Below are 21,735 nucleotides of genomic sequence, written 5' to 3'. Positions count from 1 at the left end.
TCACAATTTGAGTTTATAGTGGTTGCCACTATCCAATGCCTGCGACTTGGACAATAGATGATCTGTATCCTGTTTGATAGCGTAGTGGTGGTAAGATTATAAGGCCTATCTTTATCTTGTAACAAAGTGGAACAAAGCCCATTGATATGATCAAACTGCTGCTTTAGAAGTTGCTGCGCAAAATTTATTTCACGATCACTCAATTCTTCTCCCATCAATAGTCGCTCCTCATCAAAGCGGGCTTGTTTTTTTGGAGGAGAGCAGACAACTTCTTCTGGAACAATAACCTCTTCAACATGAGAATCTTGACATATTCTATTAGACATTGCTGAAGTATTAGATGTATTTTCAGGCTCAATTTTGATTAAGGTAGTTTTCTCTCCAGAGCTTGTCGGTTCATTGGTGTCTACAATCTCATCTATTCTTGTCTCTATTGCTTCGACCACATCTGTTGATGGGCTTTCATCATGGCATGTTCTCGACAAAGAGTCAATAATGCGCTTATGCAGTTGATCACACTTTTTGGCATCATTAACACTGAAAGTATACCGACATGGCACCTCCAATCCTCCTTGAGGTAAATCCGATGAGTAACGCTTCATTCCAGTAACAACACATTTTATGTTCCCACCACCCCTTATGAACGACGAAGACAATGGAGATATTCTTCTTGGTACATGGCCGACAATCTTCCTCTCTCCTGTTATAAGCTTCTTGACAGCCACTGCTGACGGATCGTGCGTATTTCCAATCTCTCTTTCGCAGGGTAATTCTTCTCCAATGATAGGGTTTGGCCATATTTCTTTATACACGTGGTAACCATGCACCTTTGAATCAACAACAAAGTAGTAGCGTATAGCCATTTCACGAGACAAGTCACTTCTACCGCACGTGTTACCACGTTACCCGCTAGACATAGCGTATACTATATTTTCCAAGGTAAGGTGAGTATACGATATATGTGTTGGCGCGCGCCGCTATAGAGATGAATTCGCCAAACTTTCTTTCGCCAAAATGTTTAAGGGCCTGATTCGCCAAACTTTAGTCCCTCCAAACTTTCGTCTCTTACGGTACTAGATTTAGACACAATAATAACCCTAAAAATTTCAGTTAACGACAGAATTGTGTTGAAAGCCAATTGCAATATATTTACTGCAGTACATATCCATTCGTATGTGCTGTAAGTAGACTTCTTCACACAGGGTATGTTATTTTAGCTACTAAAAGACTTGTGTTTTTGAATTCATGGTATTTGTGGTAGTTAAAAAATTGGATGGTATCAACAACAGATACTGCGTTTAACTAAAAGGGACATCGGACCTGCAGGGACATCGTTTTAATGACTCTCCTCCTGAAACCATCCCCTCCAATGTCTTAGTCACTCCTTACAGACCCGATGTTGTCATCTATAACAGACACTCTGCATCGATGGGCATTATAGAGCTTACATGTCCATTGGACTCAATACATCATTTGGAGTCTGCACACAACCGCAAACTTTATAAACCTGAGTATGTACAGCTTTTGGCTGAATTGGATCGTTTGAAGATTCCTCACTGCTACAGAACTGTGGAAGTCAGTGTTTTGGGCCATTTTCAACCTAGTTCTATTGCTGCAATTAAGGATGTGATAAATTTTACCCAGCAAGTATCCCTATTTTCCAAGGGAAGTGCTAGAAATCTTTTGTTCAAGATGGCCAGTGCCTCAATTTCTGCTTCACAGAGAATATTTTATGGTAGGAACTCTAAAGAATGGACAATCAACCCGGACTGTTTTTAATCTGTATATAATTTAAGCTGTAACTTTAGTTTTGTACTTAAATATAATTTTTTTTTTTCCTTGCCATGCCCACTGCTGTCCACTGTTGGTCAGACATGTGGTCGCATGTTGTCCGAGGACACATAACACATAATATATAATTTGTTTGTAATCATGCATGTTTTCTCATCAATTATTAGTGATGGTTCTCTCTCTTGTCATATTGCTCAGCACTACAACAGGACTTGACCTACTCCATTCTTTTTATAAGCACACCTACGCCAATTCGATTACGGGAGCTATACTGTAACGTTGTAGGTACGTTTGCTATCATAAATGGAGAATTCCAGAAATATAACGGAGTTCTATTTAACACCTGTCAGTGTTTCAAGCCTGTTCAATATGCTTTTACTATACTTTAAAAGGATTCCCTATTAAAAGAACTGAAATAGGTAAGCTTTCTTGTAGAATGTTTATTAGTTTCTTGTAAACAAAAGTTATGTAGGTGTGAAATCGTGTTGCTGGCTTAGTCACAGAAGACTAGCGCCATACCACCAAGTATTATTAACCATTGACAACAATCTACTCCCTGATTCCCACTGTTACCACTTACTTTAAACCCTTGGTAGTGCTGGCTTTAACTTTATTGTCACAGTAGCTATCACTCTGTTTTGACCACCAGCTAACAGAAGCAGTGATAAAGTAGCTAACTACGTACAAGCAAAAACTTGTTCAATCTTCTCTACAGATTGCATTGTTTTAACACTGTGACGATTTCAAAACAACACCTCCCAACGGTTCCACCTACATAGCCATATATATAACGTCCGCATTTTATAAGTCAGTTAGGAACCACGACAAATAAAGAATCTCCTGGCATTGCATAAATAAACGCCCATAACTTATGTATCCTTTTGTCTACTGCATCAAAGAGTTTCGAACTCCTCTTTAGTAGTCAAGTAAGGTGATATCCAGGTTTGTATCGTTAGACTATTTTTTCACTAAGAAAAAAAACATTCAAAATTGTACAGAATGTAGCGCTGTGGGTGTGCACCTGGTTTACTGAAATGTTTTTCGGAAGAGTGTGTGTGTTTGTATGTACATAGATAGATACTATACTATTAACAAGGGATTGGAAGCTCCGTCTCACACTGGCACTCCTCGTTGTACCAGAAGTAATTAATATGATGGTTGCATCATGTCATTAGTTGTGCTGCTATCTCAGTTGCTATGCTCTATAATCACAGTGGGGGATTTGGCACTTGTTCCATGAGCTGTAAGTTCCTCCGTATAAAACAAAGAACTGTAATTGCTACACTAAGCTACTCTCGAATCACTTATGTTCGCCATAATTTCAGCAATTGTCTAGAAGACGCTTAGAAATACCTGAAACAGGTACACAAAGTGTGTGACTTTTCACTTGGTTAGCACTAAAAAACTTAAGGAAAAGGGGTTGAACCGTACTACCAACGTGTGGTACAAGCCATTTGTATTTGTCTCTACACCTGTACTTTAATACAATTCCACTACTTTTCACTGTATGTCTTAACAAAGACTTGGCAAAGTATCATACAGTACTGTATAGTAGGAATGATGAAGGTGTGGGCATGGCCAGTGATAAATATCCAACCTCGATTTTCCTCACAACGACATGACAGTATTGGTTGGGTAAAATCCAGCTCAAAAGTACCTTCAGATCAGCCAGAGACATTTTTGTCAAGTTGCTACAGAATCTTAATTTTTTTTTATTTGATGGAATTTTCTACTGCCTGTCTGATGCGTTCAGTCAAGCATAGTGGAAAACTGGGTACAGCTACAGCCCTACTTTCACAAAAACATTTCAAATTCACTTAAGAAGAAACCTTTGGCGTATAATATACAATGCATGCGCTATTGCCTTGCCTTTTATCCTTCTATACCAGTAAAGGTTCTTCATCGATAGTAGGGCTTCCATCCATGGGTGTGGCTACCCATTACACAACATTATGCAATCTAGTATTGCCTAATGTGTACGCCTGTGGATACATGTTGTAGACATTGCAGTGCTGAGTGAGCTGTCCAATATCATCAGAAATAAGTGTTTGCTTTCTTAGCAAAGTGTTAACTACTTGCATTTCTAAATGTTTGCTGTGACCAACACTGAAAGATAGCAGTTTCAAGTGATATTTGAAGTACTATTGCTGTAAACAGTAAATATTTTCACTGTTTTGTCATTATAATAAGTGTTTTTTTGACTGATAAACTGATTTTAGTTTTTGAATTGAAGAAAAATTTTTCAGCAGTTCAGCCAAAGGGGATCCTTTGAGCCCCCCCATCTGATCTGCCCCTGCACTAGCTGCTTCTCTTCTTTGCTTCATCATTATCTGATCTGCCCCTGCACTAGCTGCTTCTCTTCTTTGCTTCATCATTATCTGGACTGGTAGCATGCTTTCCTTCATGACTTTCTTTGTGTTTGTTTCTTCACATGATGTGTCAAGCAAACCAACATAAGTGCCACTAATACCATGTAAACATTTTAGTGAGTGTTAAGTTAAATATTGTAACTTGATGAACTTCTAAGTGAATATAATTTAGCAATAATTTGTGGTGTGCTATATAGTTTTAGCTAATCAACAAAGATTTGCTGACTACTTGCATATACAGTACCAGTATAGCTATAGTGCTGTCTTTATCTATAATGTGTAATATTGTGACTGGTTTTGTTAAAAGTGGTCTTTTCACGCATACATCCAACGTCCAAAATTTTGTTTTAATTTCTTCGTTTTTTTCTTCTTATGCCGTACGGGGGCTTTGATTTCTTTTCGCACACTTTGCAAAAATTGCTATAAAATGCAAACGTGTAACTCGATTGCCTCGATCTTTGGCACAAATTAAGAACGTGTAACGGTGGATTCACGTACCAAGTTTGTTGTAAGTCTGAGTAATATTCAAGGAGTTATGGACGTTTATTCACGTAAAAACAGATCAAACTTCTGTCACGGCTACAGGGTAAACCAAGTATAGAAATAACTTGAAAATTGGTGTGTAGATAGGCTGATCATCGTAGCAGTGCCTTTTGATAGTTTGAATAGCAATAGAGTTACAGCGACAAAGTTATAAAGCAAAAACTAAGCAAGTGTAAAATCTCGGGATCGAGATACTCTAATACAGCAATCACCACAGGGTAAAAAAGGTGTGCAAAAAATGTCGAAAAAAACTTACCAGAGTTCGAACCAGGGACCTCCATACCTGACACCTGCATCCTTAACCACTGAACCACTGCTACCTTGACTGATCACCTCAACTTAATTTCTGCTTTATAAATGAAATTTCTAGTTGAAATCTGCTTATAGTCAAACGTTTTTAATTTCATAGATCTACCGATAGAAGTTCTAGACTGTTCTAGAACATTCTATGTATGTTCTATTAGAAGTCCTCAAAAAAATGTGCACTCTATTAGAGTATTACAATAATATTATCAAATATTGAATTAAATCATGCAATGAAATGCATTTATAAGTCTGTCTTCAATGATCATCATTGTATCTACATAGAAAAGAAGAAATGTGAGTAAAAACAAACCTCAAAGTCAGCCATAGGCTGGTTTTGGGGCCTTGTAAAGTACAAAAATGAGTGAAATCCACACAAAAACATCCAAGCTGTGAAAAAATGGTGCGGCCTTAAAAATCCTGGGTGAAAAAAGTTGTGAAATCAAAGGTGGCGGCCAAGAAATGGCTGCAATGATGTTAATGCTAAAAATTTTAATAATGGCTGTGTGCATTGTTAAAATTTATTAGCATTAACATCATTGCAGTCATTTCTTGGCCGCCACCTTTGATTTCACAACTTTTTTCACCCAGGCTTTTTAAGGCCGCACCATTTTTTCACAGCTTGACTGTTTTTGTGTGGATGCTAATAATCTATGATATTTGTTTGTCTTTTCCTCACCCACATGAGTAAAACATTGTTTACTAAAAACAGCCTTTATGTGAGAAATAAAAACCATATAGAGTCTGTATTAAACTTCCGAGCAGGTAATCTTTGGTGTGAGGTGGTTAATATGTTATGAACCATACGCGTATTTTGCCCCATACGGCATCCCATACTCATGTGGGCCAGATCACTTGTCCCATTCGCATATGGGACGCCCATATGCGTATGGGGCCCCATATGCATATGGACGCTCCATACGCGTATGGGACAGCTCTACCCTCTATTTTAGCTACCTGGGCTTGATCGACTGCCATCCCCAGCTGCATACGATTTAAAGATGGCACGTGCATAAGGTAGCTACTGACCCCGCCCAGGCCAGTCAGGGGCGACTCTGCATGAGGTTCCAGATACTGAAGTATTAATATTGCAAAACAATCGATACACCTTAGCAAAGCTACAGTACATAATGCAAATTTAGTGGTGGATCTCGGATTTTTGAAAGGAATTCTGACATAATAATGGAAATATATAAATATAATAAAAATTCTGAGGAAACCCACAAAAGTTTAAGAGTTTTGTGATTCTAGAAGATTTTAGGCTACCTTAACTACTGAACACTTAACTAATCTGTGGCAATGACTCAAATCTTACTTAAAGTACCGATCTCAGGGTGTCAAAATCCTGTTCAGATCTATGCAATGTTCTCCCAGGAGTACCACAAGGTAGTGTCCGTGGGCCACTATTTTTATCAATGATCTTCCAGAGAGTAATCAGTCCTTTTCTGTTTGCTGATGATACTAATTCATCCAATGGCATAGACCAACTTCAAGAGGACATTAACATCATCTCACTCTGGAGCTGCAACACTAATACTCTTTTCAACAAAGCTGAATATATTCATGTACAATTCTGGCCAAGAACGTCAACTACTCCCTTATGCATACAAGGTCAATAGTAAAGAAATTCTCCAAAGAAAACATTGCCCAAAGACCTCGGTATATTAATTTTACTGACAAACCCCAATGGTCAGAGCACCACTGAACTATTAAGGTCATTGCAGGAAAACCCTGGGACTTCTCCATCATACTTTTAGGACAAACAATATCCTAGTGAAAAACGATTACATACATTTCCTTATTCAGATCTCAGTTGCTCTATTGTTATCAGCTATGGAGTCCACAGTTAATCAAGGGCATACTCACATTGGAACTCATTCAATGCAGGGCAATGAAATTCATATTAAATCATTTACTTGACTACGAATTTAAAAACTCGACTTGAGCAATTATACAATTTGCTACCACTAATATACACACACTACTAATGTAGACATTCTGAACTCAATGACTAATGTTTCTACAGTGAAACTTAGTTAATAGGGCCACCTATGGGACATGTGATAAGTGGCCCTATTACTGAGGTGGCACTATTACCGAAAACCTCATTAATGTGGCCATAAAACAAAGTGGCCTTATTTATTATTGAGGTTTTCAACAACCTATATGAGATTTTAAACAAACCAACCACTGCTCAGCAATTACAATTGATCTAAACACACTATGTAGAGTTTATCACAGAGAAAAGTAGGAATATGCACTGTACCAATTATTCCAACATTACTTGAGACATAATGGTTAGAAAACTATACTGCCAGAATAATGGGTACAGCTTTCAGTAGTAAAAATATGCACTTAAGAGTAGCAACTTTTGCAGTAATACCTTGACTGCCTCCTCATTTTGGCCTCTTTACTGAGGGAACATTGTATTAGTTTTACCAGTTTGGTCCTGTAGTATGTGGCCACTGGCCTTAATAATGAGGTGGCCCTATTAATGAAAATTAAATACATGTAATATAATGGAAAATATGTTTGGACTTGCTGGACCTGGCCACTGTAATGAGGTGGCCTCTTTACGGAGGTGGCCACTAAGTGAGGTTTCACTGTAGTAAAGTGCTTTAAGCAGCTATTTGATCATTAACATCCATCAGCATATTTATTAAGGTTTTACAGCACAAGTGCTGAAGGTCTATATATAAATTAGCTTTAAACTATACAAGATCCGGAAACTCTTGCAAGCTACTGCAGTTCATTCTTCTTCCATACATCAGCGCTTCTATTTCAGCAGAAATGTCAGACTGTGGAACTATATACCTGCAGTTGACACATTTCTTTAGTACAGCAACTTGAGCAACATTTATAAACTACCTTCAGGAAGAATTCTTAATCTTGATTTACCTTGCAACTTTTATACCGTCTGTCCCTGTTATTGATGCTCATGCAGCCATTCCAGTTTCAACTAATTTCCACACTTTTAACACACTTACAGTAACTCTGATCAATTACAATTTACTTGTAATTCACTCTTGCACACACTGTATGCATATCTATATAATTAGTTTAATTTGTTATCAGGCTACAGGACCACTGAGTCCTGTAGACCTTCAGCTTTTATACTATGAAGATTTTGTAGACTGTGAAATAAACTAGCTGTAGGGTAAGAGTTGTATACTAAATTGTAGCCTGACTGCTCTATTAGAGTATTTCGATCACTTTCTACAAAATCAAAAGTAAAGTGCTGTTGGGGTTGAATAGCTATTATGGATGCTAGTTAAATGTAATTGAATGTCTATAGCTTTGAAATAAAATTGCTAACACAGCTCAGTCTCTAGAATTGCTATAGCTACTCAGCCAAGTTTGAAAGAGGATTATGTTGAAACCAAAGAAACCCATCTGGATCCACTACTGAAACTGTCAGGACTTGAGTAACTCTGTAGACTAGCTAGCTAGATACTTAGTTGGTTAACTGCAAGGTTGTAAAATCAATCTTTATTATCTCGGATGAAGGAATGGGTCACAACAAATACACCAATTTGAAATACGGGTGAAGCAAGTTTATAAGGATGCAGTATAGTCTTGCATAATACAGACCATATTTTTTAGGCGCAGGGGTATATCATCTTCAGTATAAGCACCTGCGCCTAAAAATATTTGGTCTGGCACATTTCCAGCACCAAAGTTGTTCTATCCCAGAAAAGTTAGGATAATGCCTCAGGTATAATGGGTTCATGTGCACACTAGATCTAGAGATGGCAATGAAGGCCATTAATGTTGTCAACGAAGGCCATTAATGTTGTCAACAAAGGCGTAATGCTTACAGAATATGAGGCTAAACACCAGCTTCTACTATGCCATTCCTACTAGTCTTACTTGAAGTATCTAAGGAGAACTACCGTGAAGCGTTTCTGAGAGACGACATGAGTTGCGCCTGTACTAGTATGGCTTCTTAGAACAACTTTGGTGTCGAAAATGTGCCAGACCCAATTTTTAGGCACAGTCACTTCTGTTGTCTCAGACAAATGCTAGTTGTGGCAGCGTTCGTGTTGCACAGTTTGCCATCAGGTCTGAAATCTGTCGTGCAAAGTTTTCTATGTGCTGTTCTGCTAGAAACACTCTACTTGAAGGTGCCAATGTTATTTAAGAGATTAATTGAGTTAGCCTCTGAAAAAGGAGCTTCAAACTGGCTTACTATACTTCCTTTGGAAGAGAACACAGTTTTTTCTTGCACAAAACTGCTTTTCTTGATGCTGTTGCACTTGGTATCCTGCTAGGCTCCCTCAACATTGCTCTTGTGGAACCAAGTTCTTAGTTGAACACTCTTTCTCTTGTCCTAAAGGTGGTTTTGCATCCATTCGTCATAACAAAATACGTGACTTAACTGCCAGTTTGCTTACTGAAGTCTGCTATGAAGTTGAAATTGAACCCATTCTGCAACCAGTTACAGGCGAGCAGTTCATCTTTGCTACTTTAAACACTGATGATGGTGTTCATCTATATATTGCTGCAAATGGCTTTTGGGGAGGTCAATGTGAGAAGACATATGTGGGCGTGAAGGTTTTCAACCTCCACGCTCCATCTAACTGTTCCACTAGTTCTAGGGCAGTTTTTAGATTATGGTATGGCTCATTTACAGATTTACTAAATCACTTAGTCACCTGACATGCTCACTTAGTCACCTACACATGTTCACTTAGTAACCTGCCCTCAAACAATTTTGTACATGATAAATTGTAACATGAAAGGCACACTGCAGTACTTGATAATACTGTAATAGTCTTCTTCTCTTTATTCCACAAATTATTCTGGACAAATAGTAGACTAAACAGGCTTATGTACTGTAACTCTAGCCGTTACTTTGGTTACTGGTCGAATAATTATTTTTGTGGGCGCTGTAAGGACTTCAGGAAGAAACCGTTCCTTGTTCTGCATTGCTCTTTCACCCCACACTCATGCTCTGGCTATAAAGGTATGTACTTTAAACCATAGTCTAAATAAGTGAGATACCGCTGCCAACAGGAACTAAGCGATGTAGTAACCCCTCTGGCCCTTAGTAGCCCTCACTGTGCTCGGAACGCTACATCCTCAATCCATTGGGGTTACTAAATCTCTTAGTTCTCTTGGTCTTGGTTTCTAACTATTATATGTGAGACATGGAATGTCTAAGAAGTGCCAATATGAGACCAGAATACATGAAACTGAGTGTGGTTCATTTACTCCATTAATTTTCTCAGCTACTGGAGGAATGGCTGACGAAGCTACTGTGTTTTATAAGTGTCTTGCCTCCCTCCTTTCCAACAAATGGGACACACCTTATGTTGCCGTTATAGGATGAGTGAGATGCTGTTTATTGTTTTCCCTTTTGCATTAATCCATTAGATGTTTACGAGGATCAAGATCTTCTGTGGGGTGTTTTGGACAATCTTTAACATCAATGCCAATTGACTTACTCCAGGCTGAAGCCAAGCTGTCCTCTGTTTTATAAATTACTTTGCTGTATTTGATTTTCATGATATTGTTACTGTTCATGTGTAAAAAAACAAACCAAAGCAATAAGGCCCTATGCCTAAAAATACAAGTATACAAAAATTTGGAATTTTCATCTAGTGTAGGGACCATAGCACATTGATAGAAAATAATGAAACAAGCTGGAGTAGTGCATGATAATAAATCACAGTAAAACAATAAGAAATGTTATATTCCCAGTATGGTATGTTGAACACAGTAGGGATATAACACTTCTTAATTGTTTTACTGTGATTTAATATCATGCACCACTCCAGCTTGTTTCAGTACTTTTTATCGATGTGCTATGGTCCCTACTCTAGTTGAAAATTCCAATTTTTGTGTACTTGTTTGTTAATGTTTTTGTAAAATATAGTTATTATGACTGGTGAACCCACGCATACTGCATCAAGAGAAATAAACGGTATCACACATCCCAGCTACCAATTATTGTCTGAAAAGTGAAGTATCCATTACGCTTTGTTTTCAGCTATGTTTCAACCCTTTACACAGGATTAAGAATCAAGAACTGTTTGAAAAACACCTCTGCAATCAAAGTAGCTACTATGAAAAATACAGATGATTTCCACTACAAAGGGGAAAAATAAGGGAAGCCATCACATGCTACTGCCAAATTGACACCTTTCGCTGTCAGCCAAGATGAATGGGACACAAAGGAGCACACTGGTAAGTCCATGAAAAATGCATTGTACATAATGCGGTATGCCAAAAGGCACCCTCAAGCCGAAGCAACGTCAAACTGTGAAAAAATCAAGCTTGTAGCCTTAGCCGTTGTCGAGTTATGGTTGTCTGAAGGCAACAGGTAGGGAGTCAGTCAGTCAGTAGAAAATTCTGTTAAATAAATTATTTTTTAAATTCCATAGCAACTTGTTGAAACGTTTCAGGTCAATCTGAAAGCTTGTTTGGGCTTAGTTTTACCTAACCAGTACTGCCTCATCGTCGTCAGGGAAAATTGAGGCTGGTTTTTAGGTGATGTTATTTCGTGGGCCATGCCTACCTCTTTGTGGTCCCTACTATACAGTGCTATCATACTGTATGATATACAAGTAAAAGGAAAAATTAGGAATTTTAAGCTGGATTAGGTATCAAAGAACAAAAAAGCAGGGAAACAAGGGAACAGCTGAAAGTTTTGAAACAAAGGAGGTTGCCTATACCTGGAGATGTACTAGTGGACATCTAATCCCTACTCTTCAGTCTATAACCATGACTGAATTAGAGATTACATGTCCAATAGTATATCTACAGGTATAGACAAATTCCCTTGTTTCACAACTTTCAGCTGTTTCCTTGTTTCCCGTTTTTTTTGTTGTTGTTAGATCTCTAGTCCAGCTTAAATTGCTAATTTTTCCTTCTACTTGTTTGCTTACTTTTTTAATAACACAATTATGACTACTGAATCAACGTGTACCACATTAAAAGAAAGAATGGCGCCAGGCATTCCATAAAATACTTTTGTGTCTAAATGTGTGCCCCAATAATCAATTATGCACTGAAAAGTGAGGTGACCATTATGCTTCATTTGTAGCTATGGTCCGCTCGTTACACAGCGTTACAAATGAAGAGCAGTACAAGAAATTTCTTTGCAATGAATCCTGTCGCTATGAAAAATGCAGGCATAAATCATGACACAGCCAGAGGGAAGCCATATCACGCTATTGCAAATCGACACCTTGCGTTGTCAGCGAAAAGAATTGGAACACATATGAGGACAAAGGTAAGTCCATGATACGTGCATTGTATCTACTGTGGTTGGCAAAAAGGCACGTCTTAGGACGAAGCGACGTCGAACAGTGAAAAAATCAAGCCTGTAGCCTTACCCATTGTCAAGTTATGCTTGGCTGAAAGCATCAAGTAGTTACTTAGTCAGAATAAAATTCTGTTAAATAGAACATTTTAAAAATTCTTTAGAAACTTATTGGAAGGGCTTGGGGTCACTCTGAAAGCATTTTTGGGCCTGGCTATGCCTAACCAATACCTCCAAGCTGTTACGAAGGAAATTTGAGGCTGGTTTTAGGGTGATATTTTTGGGCAAGAAAGCCCAAAACTGCATGATCCTTAATATACAATACTACCGTACTGTATGATATTTTTAAATTCCATAGCAGCTTGTTCAAAGCATTTTGGGTCAATCTGAAGGCTTGTTTGGGCTTAGTTTTACCTAACCAATACTGCTTCATCATTGTCAGGGAAAATTGAAGTTGGTTTTTGGGTGATTTTTTTTTCATGGACCATGCCTACTCCTTTGTAGTCTCTACAATACAGTACTATCATACTGTACAATATGGCCTGTGCCACACAAGACTAGACACGGTGAAGGCCTTTCCCAAGGGCTCTACAGACATCAAACAGCCAAAAAACAACACAGCTGGCCTCCTAGGTTACCGAGTAAAATGAATTCCTTTGAGTTGAAAAGGGCATGCCTATACATACGCGAATGAGGTTTTGCCTGGAAAATATGCTTAAGAAAATGTTACAGACAAACTATAAAACAGTTAAGAAGATAGTTCTGTACATTATTAGTGGGTTAAAGTGGTTTGTTCAAGGTACGCCTCCTTAACAATACTTAGCAACATTGTTACAGAATTGCAAAATATTTCATTACTTATGAAATACAGATTCAATTGTGTATGTAGCAACAAAGCAAAAAATCTGTTTAGTACACTGTTAATCAATTCCAGTCAGGTTTGGCACCTATTTTAGAAGTAGCACAACATCAACTTGTGTAATAACACAAGTATGTCACCCTTCGTAATCAATAGGGCTAAAATAAATACACCGAATATTTGATTTCGTAATCGATTTCATATTCATTCTAATTAATTTAATAATTTGGAATGTTGAACTTTTTGTGCTAGTTAATTAGTAACCTTACAAATGGCGGACACTAGTTCCTCAACTATCTCCATGACGCCTGAAGAATCATCATCTTCAACCACAGTCACCATTTTAAGCACCGACACATTGTCAGATGCTTCTGTGATGTTTGTAAAGCCATCAAGATCACCAGTGTGGAAACATTTTCATTGCCAAGCATGGAGTGCACAATATTTGTTATGTAAGAAAGTTCTTTCCTACAATGCAACAACTTCCAGCGTATTGAGATAAAGCTCAAATCTGAGATAGAAGTCCGAAATGTTGAAACGCTGTGGATACTGGCCCCAAAGCAGTTATTAATTACAAAGATTGGACAGCTACGAAAGGGGAAATCAGTGAACACAACAAGTCTTGTTCAGTAGAAACACAAGAAGAAATCACATGCATTCTTATACACTGGACTTGGAAGGACATCAGAATGATCTCCATTGTGATTAATTGAATAATTTACACTTTCTTATAGCCAAATTACAAGTTTCCTTCAACCACACATTCACATGAGTGCAAGAATTTACAAAGATTTTGAAGATGGGAAGCTGCAGTTAAAGAGCAATGCATGGCAATACATCAATTGCTGATATGTGGACTTCCAGAGCTACACAGTCATTTGCAACTACAGCTGCACATTTCCTTGATCACCACTGAAAATACCCTGTAGTTCACTTCCCTGGCCATCACACTGGTATCAAGACACACGGTAGTGTGTCGTACGACCCAAGAAGCCAGTGCGCAATACCCATGAGTATATTGAAAGGAAGAAAACACAATTTTTGCACCTCCGTAGCTCTGTGCTACCTTGATGAAACAAGACAATTTTTGCTGTGGATACGCCGCCAACTTCAGTAATCCACATTCTAAATTTGAGCGAAATTGCTTCAAGCGTCCCCGAGATATGCGACTTCAAAAATTGTCTTAGTTTCTTCATTTTTTCCTTCTGCTTCTTATTTTTCTTCCTCTTTTCGCATACTTACAAAATGTGCCATAAAACGCGAACATATCATCCGATTGCCTTGCAATTTGGCACACAGAAGGGGGTATAAAGGTGCATCTTGGTACCAAGTTTGGCTGGAATACAGTAAACAGTCAAGGAGTTATTAGTGATTATTCACGAAAAATAACACCAATATGTTGTCACGCCTACAGGGTAAACCGCTAATGGGAAGAAGCTGAAAATCGGTGTGTGAATAGGTTAACTATTGAACCTCAAACCTTTTGTGGTTTGAAAGAAATCGAGCTAAAACCACAAAGATACAGTGAAAAGACCAACAGTGTGTAGCAATTATGCAATCGAGATTAGCTAGGCTATTTGTACAGCAGTTACGTATGAATAGTTCTTGGATGGCATTCACGTATGAATAGTTCTTGGACGGCAGTCACGTGATTCATAATAAACGAGCCAGTTCAACAATTTTTGCATTCCAGAAACTACACATGGCTTTTGGCGCGTAAGTTTGGTGGTGTGAATGTCTGCTCTACGCTGGTACATCTTTGACTAGAGTTAATTGTTGAATGCTTTGGTGGATATTAAAGTATCGCAGAGGATATTTGTGATGCAATATTGACATTTCAGCAAGCCGAATTCTCGACCGAATTTGTGCAAACCTGTACGGCAGACACTGACGATTTTTCATTTGAATCAGCGTCGGCAACACGTGCACTCAGAAAGGGATCATATAGTTGCAGAACGAGTAAGCATTACCTAATTATTGTGATTGTGCAGTTGGCAACCATGCATTTCTAGATTAGCAACCACCCATTGTACTAACCACTTCAAGATGAACAAACCTCATTGTCAACTTTCTACTGTGCAGCAATTCATTGAACAGTCACCCTGACTACAAGATAAGCAACAGTACAACTACTGCTACAATGTACTTAACGGATTGATCACATCAGGTGTCTCACTCCCAGCTATACATAACTAGTATGACAAGAGTCTCACTCCCAGCTACGTATGACAAGAGTTGAGTGTCTCACTCCCAGCTACATACAACCGACTAGTATGACAAAAGTTAAGTATCTCACTTCCAGCTACACTAGTATGACAAGATTAATGCTGCTCATGAGCTCATACGTGACCAATCTCATGACTTACAGGACACAATCTAAGAACTCCTCGAGACTGTATTCAAGTTTTACTGAATGCTGTTCTATGGAATTGTTTTATAGGAGCTACATGCATACTGTCAAGTGTTGTACACTGACTACGACTACTGGGTAGCAATCAATGCCATGTCAGGTTCTGAAGTTGTATATGTCACACAACTGATGTTTTAAATAAATCGTCACCTTCACTAACAGTTAAATAAATCGTTGTATATGTCACACAATCGATGTTTTAAATAAATCGTCACCTTCACTAATAGCTAACAGTTAACTGATATTCCTGTATTAGTTTGAGTACAACTATCTGAATATTGATTTTGTGATTATTATTGTATTATAAAAATTATGCATGCTTTTACAATGCATACATAGTACGCATGCAGTGTTACTGGAAATTCAATAAGTCAGCTGAGCTTGAATGAGCTATGTCAAAGAGGTCACAGCCTGCTGGTAATGGCAGTCCTCCACCAAATATAACACACTTCACTACATAATGCTTCTCTAAAATAATGTGACTGCTTTATTCGAGTGATTGATTACTTTATTACAATATCTCGATCTCACATACCAAAACTTTTTGGCAGGGAATAGGCCCACCCCTAAATATGCACTGTATTTCAATCTCTGTCACTGAAGAGGCAGCTGACCGTTGCCAACGAATAGCATTTGGCAAGTGGTAGTTACACCCTAGTTTGTTTTTTTCCTTATTGGCTGTGAATACAGCACAAGTTTTTTATACAACCACAAAGATAATAATATAAAACACTTAAACAGTGGGCAGAGAGGCAAACTCTGCCCAGTCCTGGGATGATGGTATTGTTGCCATTACAGAAGCAGCATTGCCACGTTGAACATCAATGACAACTTTCTGAATCAAAAATTGGGTGGCCCTAATATCACCAGACTGTTCCATTACCCGGGAACCTATCTGCCTCACTAATGAGCATGCACATGATCCCCAAGCACCCAGAGTCTCAACACATAAAGGGGAGAAGTGAAATGATGGAATCAGAGAAGAATACTTTCTGAACTTAGCTGACTCTGCAGAGTTTGCCAGCCGGCTGGCACCACTTGCAGAAGTAGATAAATTAGATGGGGCCAGAGTGTCTGAACAGGTAAAGTCCCAGAGCAAAGGTAAGCCCTGTGACAAAGGAATCAATGACATGCCATCTGGCCTCTTACCATCATTACGACACACACCGACTGGCTCCAAAACAGCAGGTACACCTCCAGACACCAGAGCACGATGAATAGTTTCATTCACTGCAGCGTGCCGAGGAATACGGCCTCCACTACACCTGCAAGATAAACTGTGAGTTCCAAAAACATCAAGTTTACTGCCAAACACACGTATGCTCGACAATGATGGGAACACCAAGACGTAGACCAAGAGCAATCCTCAAAGATTCATTATCCAGCTTAGTGCCCAAGGAAGGTACAGGTAGAGCACCAAGCCACGCACCAGACTCTGAGGAGGAAACTGACCATTTCAAAAATAGCTAACGGAAAATGAAACTTACGAATGCTAGGATATTTACAAACTTTACTCATAATTAAGTGGGCGAATGCATAGCAACGGAAAATAGACCAGAGGCCTAAACATTTTGTTCCTAGGGTAAATTACGTTGAACTAGTGGATATTAAAATACCAGCAGTCAGAAAACGTAAGGCTGAAGACTTAACAACTGCAGTCGAAGAATCTGAAGGTGATAGACAATACCGTTTAAGCATTGTGCAGAGAAATCCCCAAGAAGGACTGGTGAAAGTGAGTTATGTTGGTTACGGAAGGGAGTTTGATGAGTGGAGACTGGAAGGAGAGGTGGTCAATTTAAGTGAAGAAGAGAGTGATAGTGATGAAGGAGACTACGCTGGATTTAGACGCCCAGTTCCACGCCCAATGTCAGTTTTCGAGGAGCTAGCTTATAAAGTTAAAGCTTTGCTTACTTCAAACAGAAAAGGAGATCCCACTTGTCAAATCGTGATGCCTTTCGACCAAGTATCATTTGATGCCCTGTCACTACATTGCACACAGGTTAACAGAGCAACTAAACGGCAAGTTTATAGAGTACCAGATATGTTGAAGTTAAACGATCTGTTGGGTGAAAGGTGGTACATCAGAGGGCTGAATCCAGCAGGTGACTTTTGCTACATAGTGCATGACACCATAAAGTTATACTTAAAGCAAGTTAAAGGAAGACCAGACTACCAGTAGCTAGACAACGGAACAATGGTCAAGACTTATTTTGGAGCACAACAACAACTAGTGTTATCATTCGTGAGAGGAGTAGAGTTGCCTCCCAATGGAGTAAAATTGTAAAAGGAGGACATTGATATCATTATGTTTACCATTGTATATAAAAGATTTTGTACATAATTGTATCATACAGATGTAAATCTTCACAATTAAAAAGTTCTTGTAGCTACATATCATAGCCTATCGTATTCAGATTCTTCGACAGCAGTTGTTGAGTCTTGAACCATACAGATGCTCTGTTGATACGTACATATTACTGAAGGTCCAAGTGTTTGTTACAAGTTCTAACATTGTGGCCTATTTGTTGGCAATTTTTACATATAAGTTGTCGCTTTTCACGAATACAGTCTTTATCACTTAACTTTTCCAAACGATTCAATTTTAACATAATCTGCATCAACACATCTCAGTGATTAGTGCTTCTAAAATAGTCTTTAGTAATGATATCATTTAATCGTTCAAGACCTTGGTGAGAAAATGGTGCAAGGGTCCCATACTTTCTAACAAACTCAATGATATGACAAGAAAGGAGGTGTATGTACGGGGTCACATTTTTTCTTTGATAAACATCAAGGAAATTTATCAACCAATCATCAATTTTGATGCTAAGATCATCCACCTCCTCCTCTTTTAGTGCAGTCTGAGATCACAAAATTCCATAAAATCTTTCCACAAGGTTTGCACCACATGGCAGCTGGGGACATTTGGAAAGAGTTCAGGAATGTTGACTGAATTAAATACCTTTAACTTTTCGGGTCCTGTCAAGTCTCGCCACTTTAACTTTTTGGCGTCTTTATCGACAAAAAATTGGAAAGCAACTTTGCACGTTTGACTTATAAATTTCTCATACGTACTTCACAATGTTAACTACCTTAGTTCGATCTAACTTTTCTATCCTCGCTTTTTCTATGCCATCAAGTCATGTGAGGTCAGTTATAAGCAGATTAATCAAAACATCAGTAATTCTTAGGAATAGATGAAGGACATCTGGAACAACATGGTCAATTGGTATAGTCGGAAGCAAAGGCTGGTTCACATATCCATATTTCTCAACCCCTCTCTTTTTAGATTTTGCAAGTTCTTCAATTTCATCTATCGTACGTGCACCTTTGGTCAGATTTTCCATTGACCAATCACCAATAATCTGCCGTTCTTCATCAGTACACTTGCACCAAATGCAGAAATACTTGGCTGAAGCAGACTTAATGCCTATGGTTAGTGCCAGAAATTTCCAGTCCGCACCTAGGAAGAACTCCACAGAGAATGTAACCCCATTGACACTAATCGTGCTCATTGTTTTAACATCATCAGCAACTTTCTTCAGTGCCTCGGCCATATTGTCATAGTCCTCGGTACTTTTTATTAACGCTATAGTATGATTTCCATTTGGTGAATTGGGATTTTCCTCTTCAACAAGCAGACTAAAAGCTATCACCACTAGACGTAAACTTCTGCTTACAACAGTGCCATTACCTGTAATTTTAATGTGAATAGATTCTCTGGAAGCAAACGATGGATTACTCTTTAGTACATGACAAAGCCTTACTCTAAGCCTATCCACAATAGACTGTTGTACTCCTAAAATATCCCCAGGTGTAGGTTGTATTTCAAACTCAGCATTCATTTCCTTTGATACTTTAGCTAATGATGATTGATGATGTAGCTTTGGATTTATTTGAGCAAGTTCATGATAAGCAACATTAGAAATATTGAAATGTTCCTTTATGTACGGAGTTTTTTCCACCACAGATTTATCAGCTTTACCCACAGTGTTATCTGCTATTCTACAGTCAATATGAATTATATCCTTAGTATCTTTATTCATCATTTCAACTCCCACAGGTTGGAAATTTTCAGTTTCTGTAAAACTTAGGGCAGTTTGTACATCCAGTTTAATTTTCTTTCTTTGTTGGTTTTGGTATTGAGAAGTACAGTTTACCCATGCTTTGCGCTTGGGTCTCCTACTTGGTGTCTCTGATCTTAGTTTATTTGATAAGCGAACAGCAGACTGTTCCAATGTTTTTAACTGGTTTGTAGTCTCCTTCAGCTTCTTTCCACAATGATCCAACTTTTCTTTTAGTGCAGTACACCTTTTATTAGTAGCTGCTGAATGTGCTTATTAGCCATTTCATCTTCCCTAAATTCAATCTTCCACCGAGTGGATTTCCATTTTGTTAACAGGTTCTCCCTTGATTTACCACCTAAAAGAAGAATCTTTTTACCCATTCTCCACAGCGTGGAAGAAAAGAGAGCTCGTAAACGATTTGTTATTACACCATTAATATGGTATTCTACAAATGTTTTGACAATAACTCTCTCCAGAGCTAATTGTCTTGGTGTAAAAGACTGTATAATGTTTGTGTCCAATAAAATGTCTGGATCTTTCGACAAATCATGTTGGGGATAACCCTCTTTATCAGGATGACTGATAGCATACAGGAAGTCACTGTGACAAGGAAAAATACAATGAATACATATTATCCCACACCTTCTTTCTATGTACAGCAGTCATAACACACAGACATGCACACCCAAAACAACAATGTTCTGACTCAGCTACCACACTTACTATATTGTGCCATCCCACCTGGGCTTTATAAACGGGAATAGTCCCTGCATGGGAGCCAGTAATGTTCAACAGATGTGCATTTACATTATATGGCAACTTTGAGAAATTCACAGTGTGTACTTAGTTTCACTCGAGGTTTCACAAACTTTTTTATTTCAATCGACCTCTTCATCACGCCTTCTGGCTCAGTAGCTCCTGAACACTGTACTGAGGCAATGCTAGTCTATTGATATCTCCTTGTTTATAATAAACTTGGCACTGGGTCTCTAACACACGAGAACACGCATAATATCGTGCATAATATCAACAGTTTTGTTACAGCTGCTTTCATGGCTAAAAGCAAGACAACACGCCCAAAAGATTAAGCCTGCTATAAATAGCCATGTAGTACAATGCCCATATTAGTTAAATTCGACCGTAATAGTAGACATAACGTCACTATCTAAATTTAGTTGGTGATGTTGTAACAGTGCATGACACCCACAATACATTATTCATTGAGAGGAGCCATGCAATTAAGCTAGTTTGTGCCAAGAAAGCAGATCGTTTATAACGTGAGTGGTTTATAATGTGCAACAGTCGTATAACTTAGTTGATGTAGATTTTTATCACGTCCGTAATAGTAAACATTTCCACCTTGGGTGAAAATTATCAGGCATGGTTTACTGAATTCCATGTGTTTTTTGTGTATTTACGCTACCAAACAAACTTTTAGGGGCGTGGCAATTTAAAAGTTTAAGTATTGCGTTTTTAAAAAAAATTTGATATGCAATAGACGGGCCTTTGTTTTAGCATCAGAGGCAGAGTCCAAAAGAGATGAAAAATGGTGTTCATAAAGTAGTTTGTCCCAACTATGTTGATAATGTATGCGGTCTTCAGGGGGCATAGGATACTCAACAGACCGTTGGTCAAGAGCCTCGTGGAGGAGAGAAGATTCAAAAGTTAAGCCAGAAGGAGTCAAGATGGAAGAAACTAGTTCGGAGGTGCTATGAAGGGAAGAAAGATAACTGGGCAGACTTAAATCAATGGCACTACGGATCCCCAAACCTCCTTTGGCAGCAGGGAGAATAGACTGAGCCCACGCAGAAGAATGATGTTTATGTTGGTAACAGTCTGAAGGGAAGTGCGGATTAACTCATCAAACTTCACTAAAAGTCCAGAAACCCTCCAGGATGGAGAAGTGCGCAGGAGATAAAGGAGTTTGGGGATGGCAATACAATGACGCAGCAGATAAAAGGCATCATGAGCAAATAAAGTCTCCAGATGTGAAATAAGTGTCTGAATACATCCAAGCTTGGATTCAAACTTGAAGGTAGTGCATCAAGAGTCATAGGGGAACCCAACAAAGTCACCTCTGAAAAATCAAGGAGACGGACACCAGGTGCAACAGATTGTAGTTCGTC

This window comes from Dysidea avara, chromosome 1 (assembly GCF_963678975.1).
Source record: "Dysidea avara chromosome 1, odDysAvar1.4, whole genome shotgun sequence".
Taxonomy (NCBI): Eukaryota; Metazoa; Porifera; class Demospongiae; order Dictyoceratida; family Dysideidae; genus Dysidea; species Dysidea avara.
The sequence above is the reverse complement of the archived record's forward strand: the minus strand, read 5'-3'. Positions refer to the sequence as shown.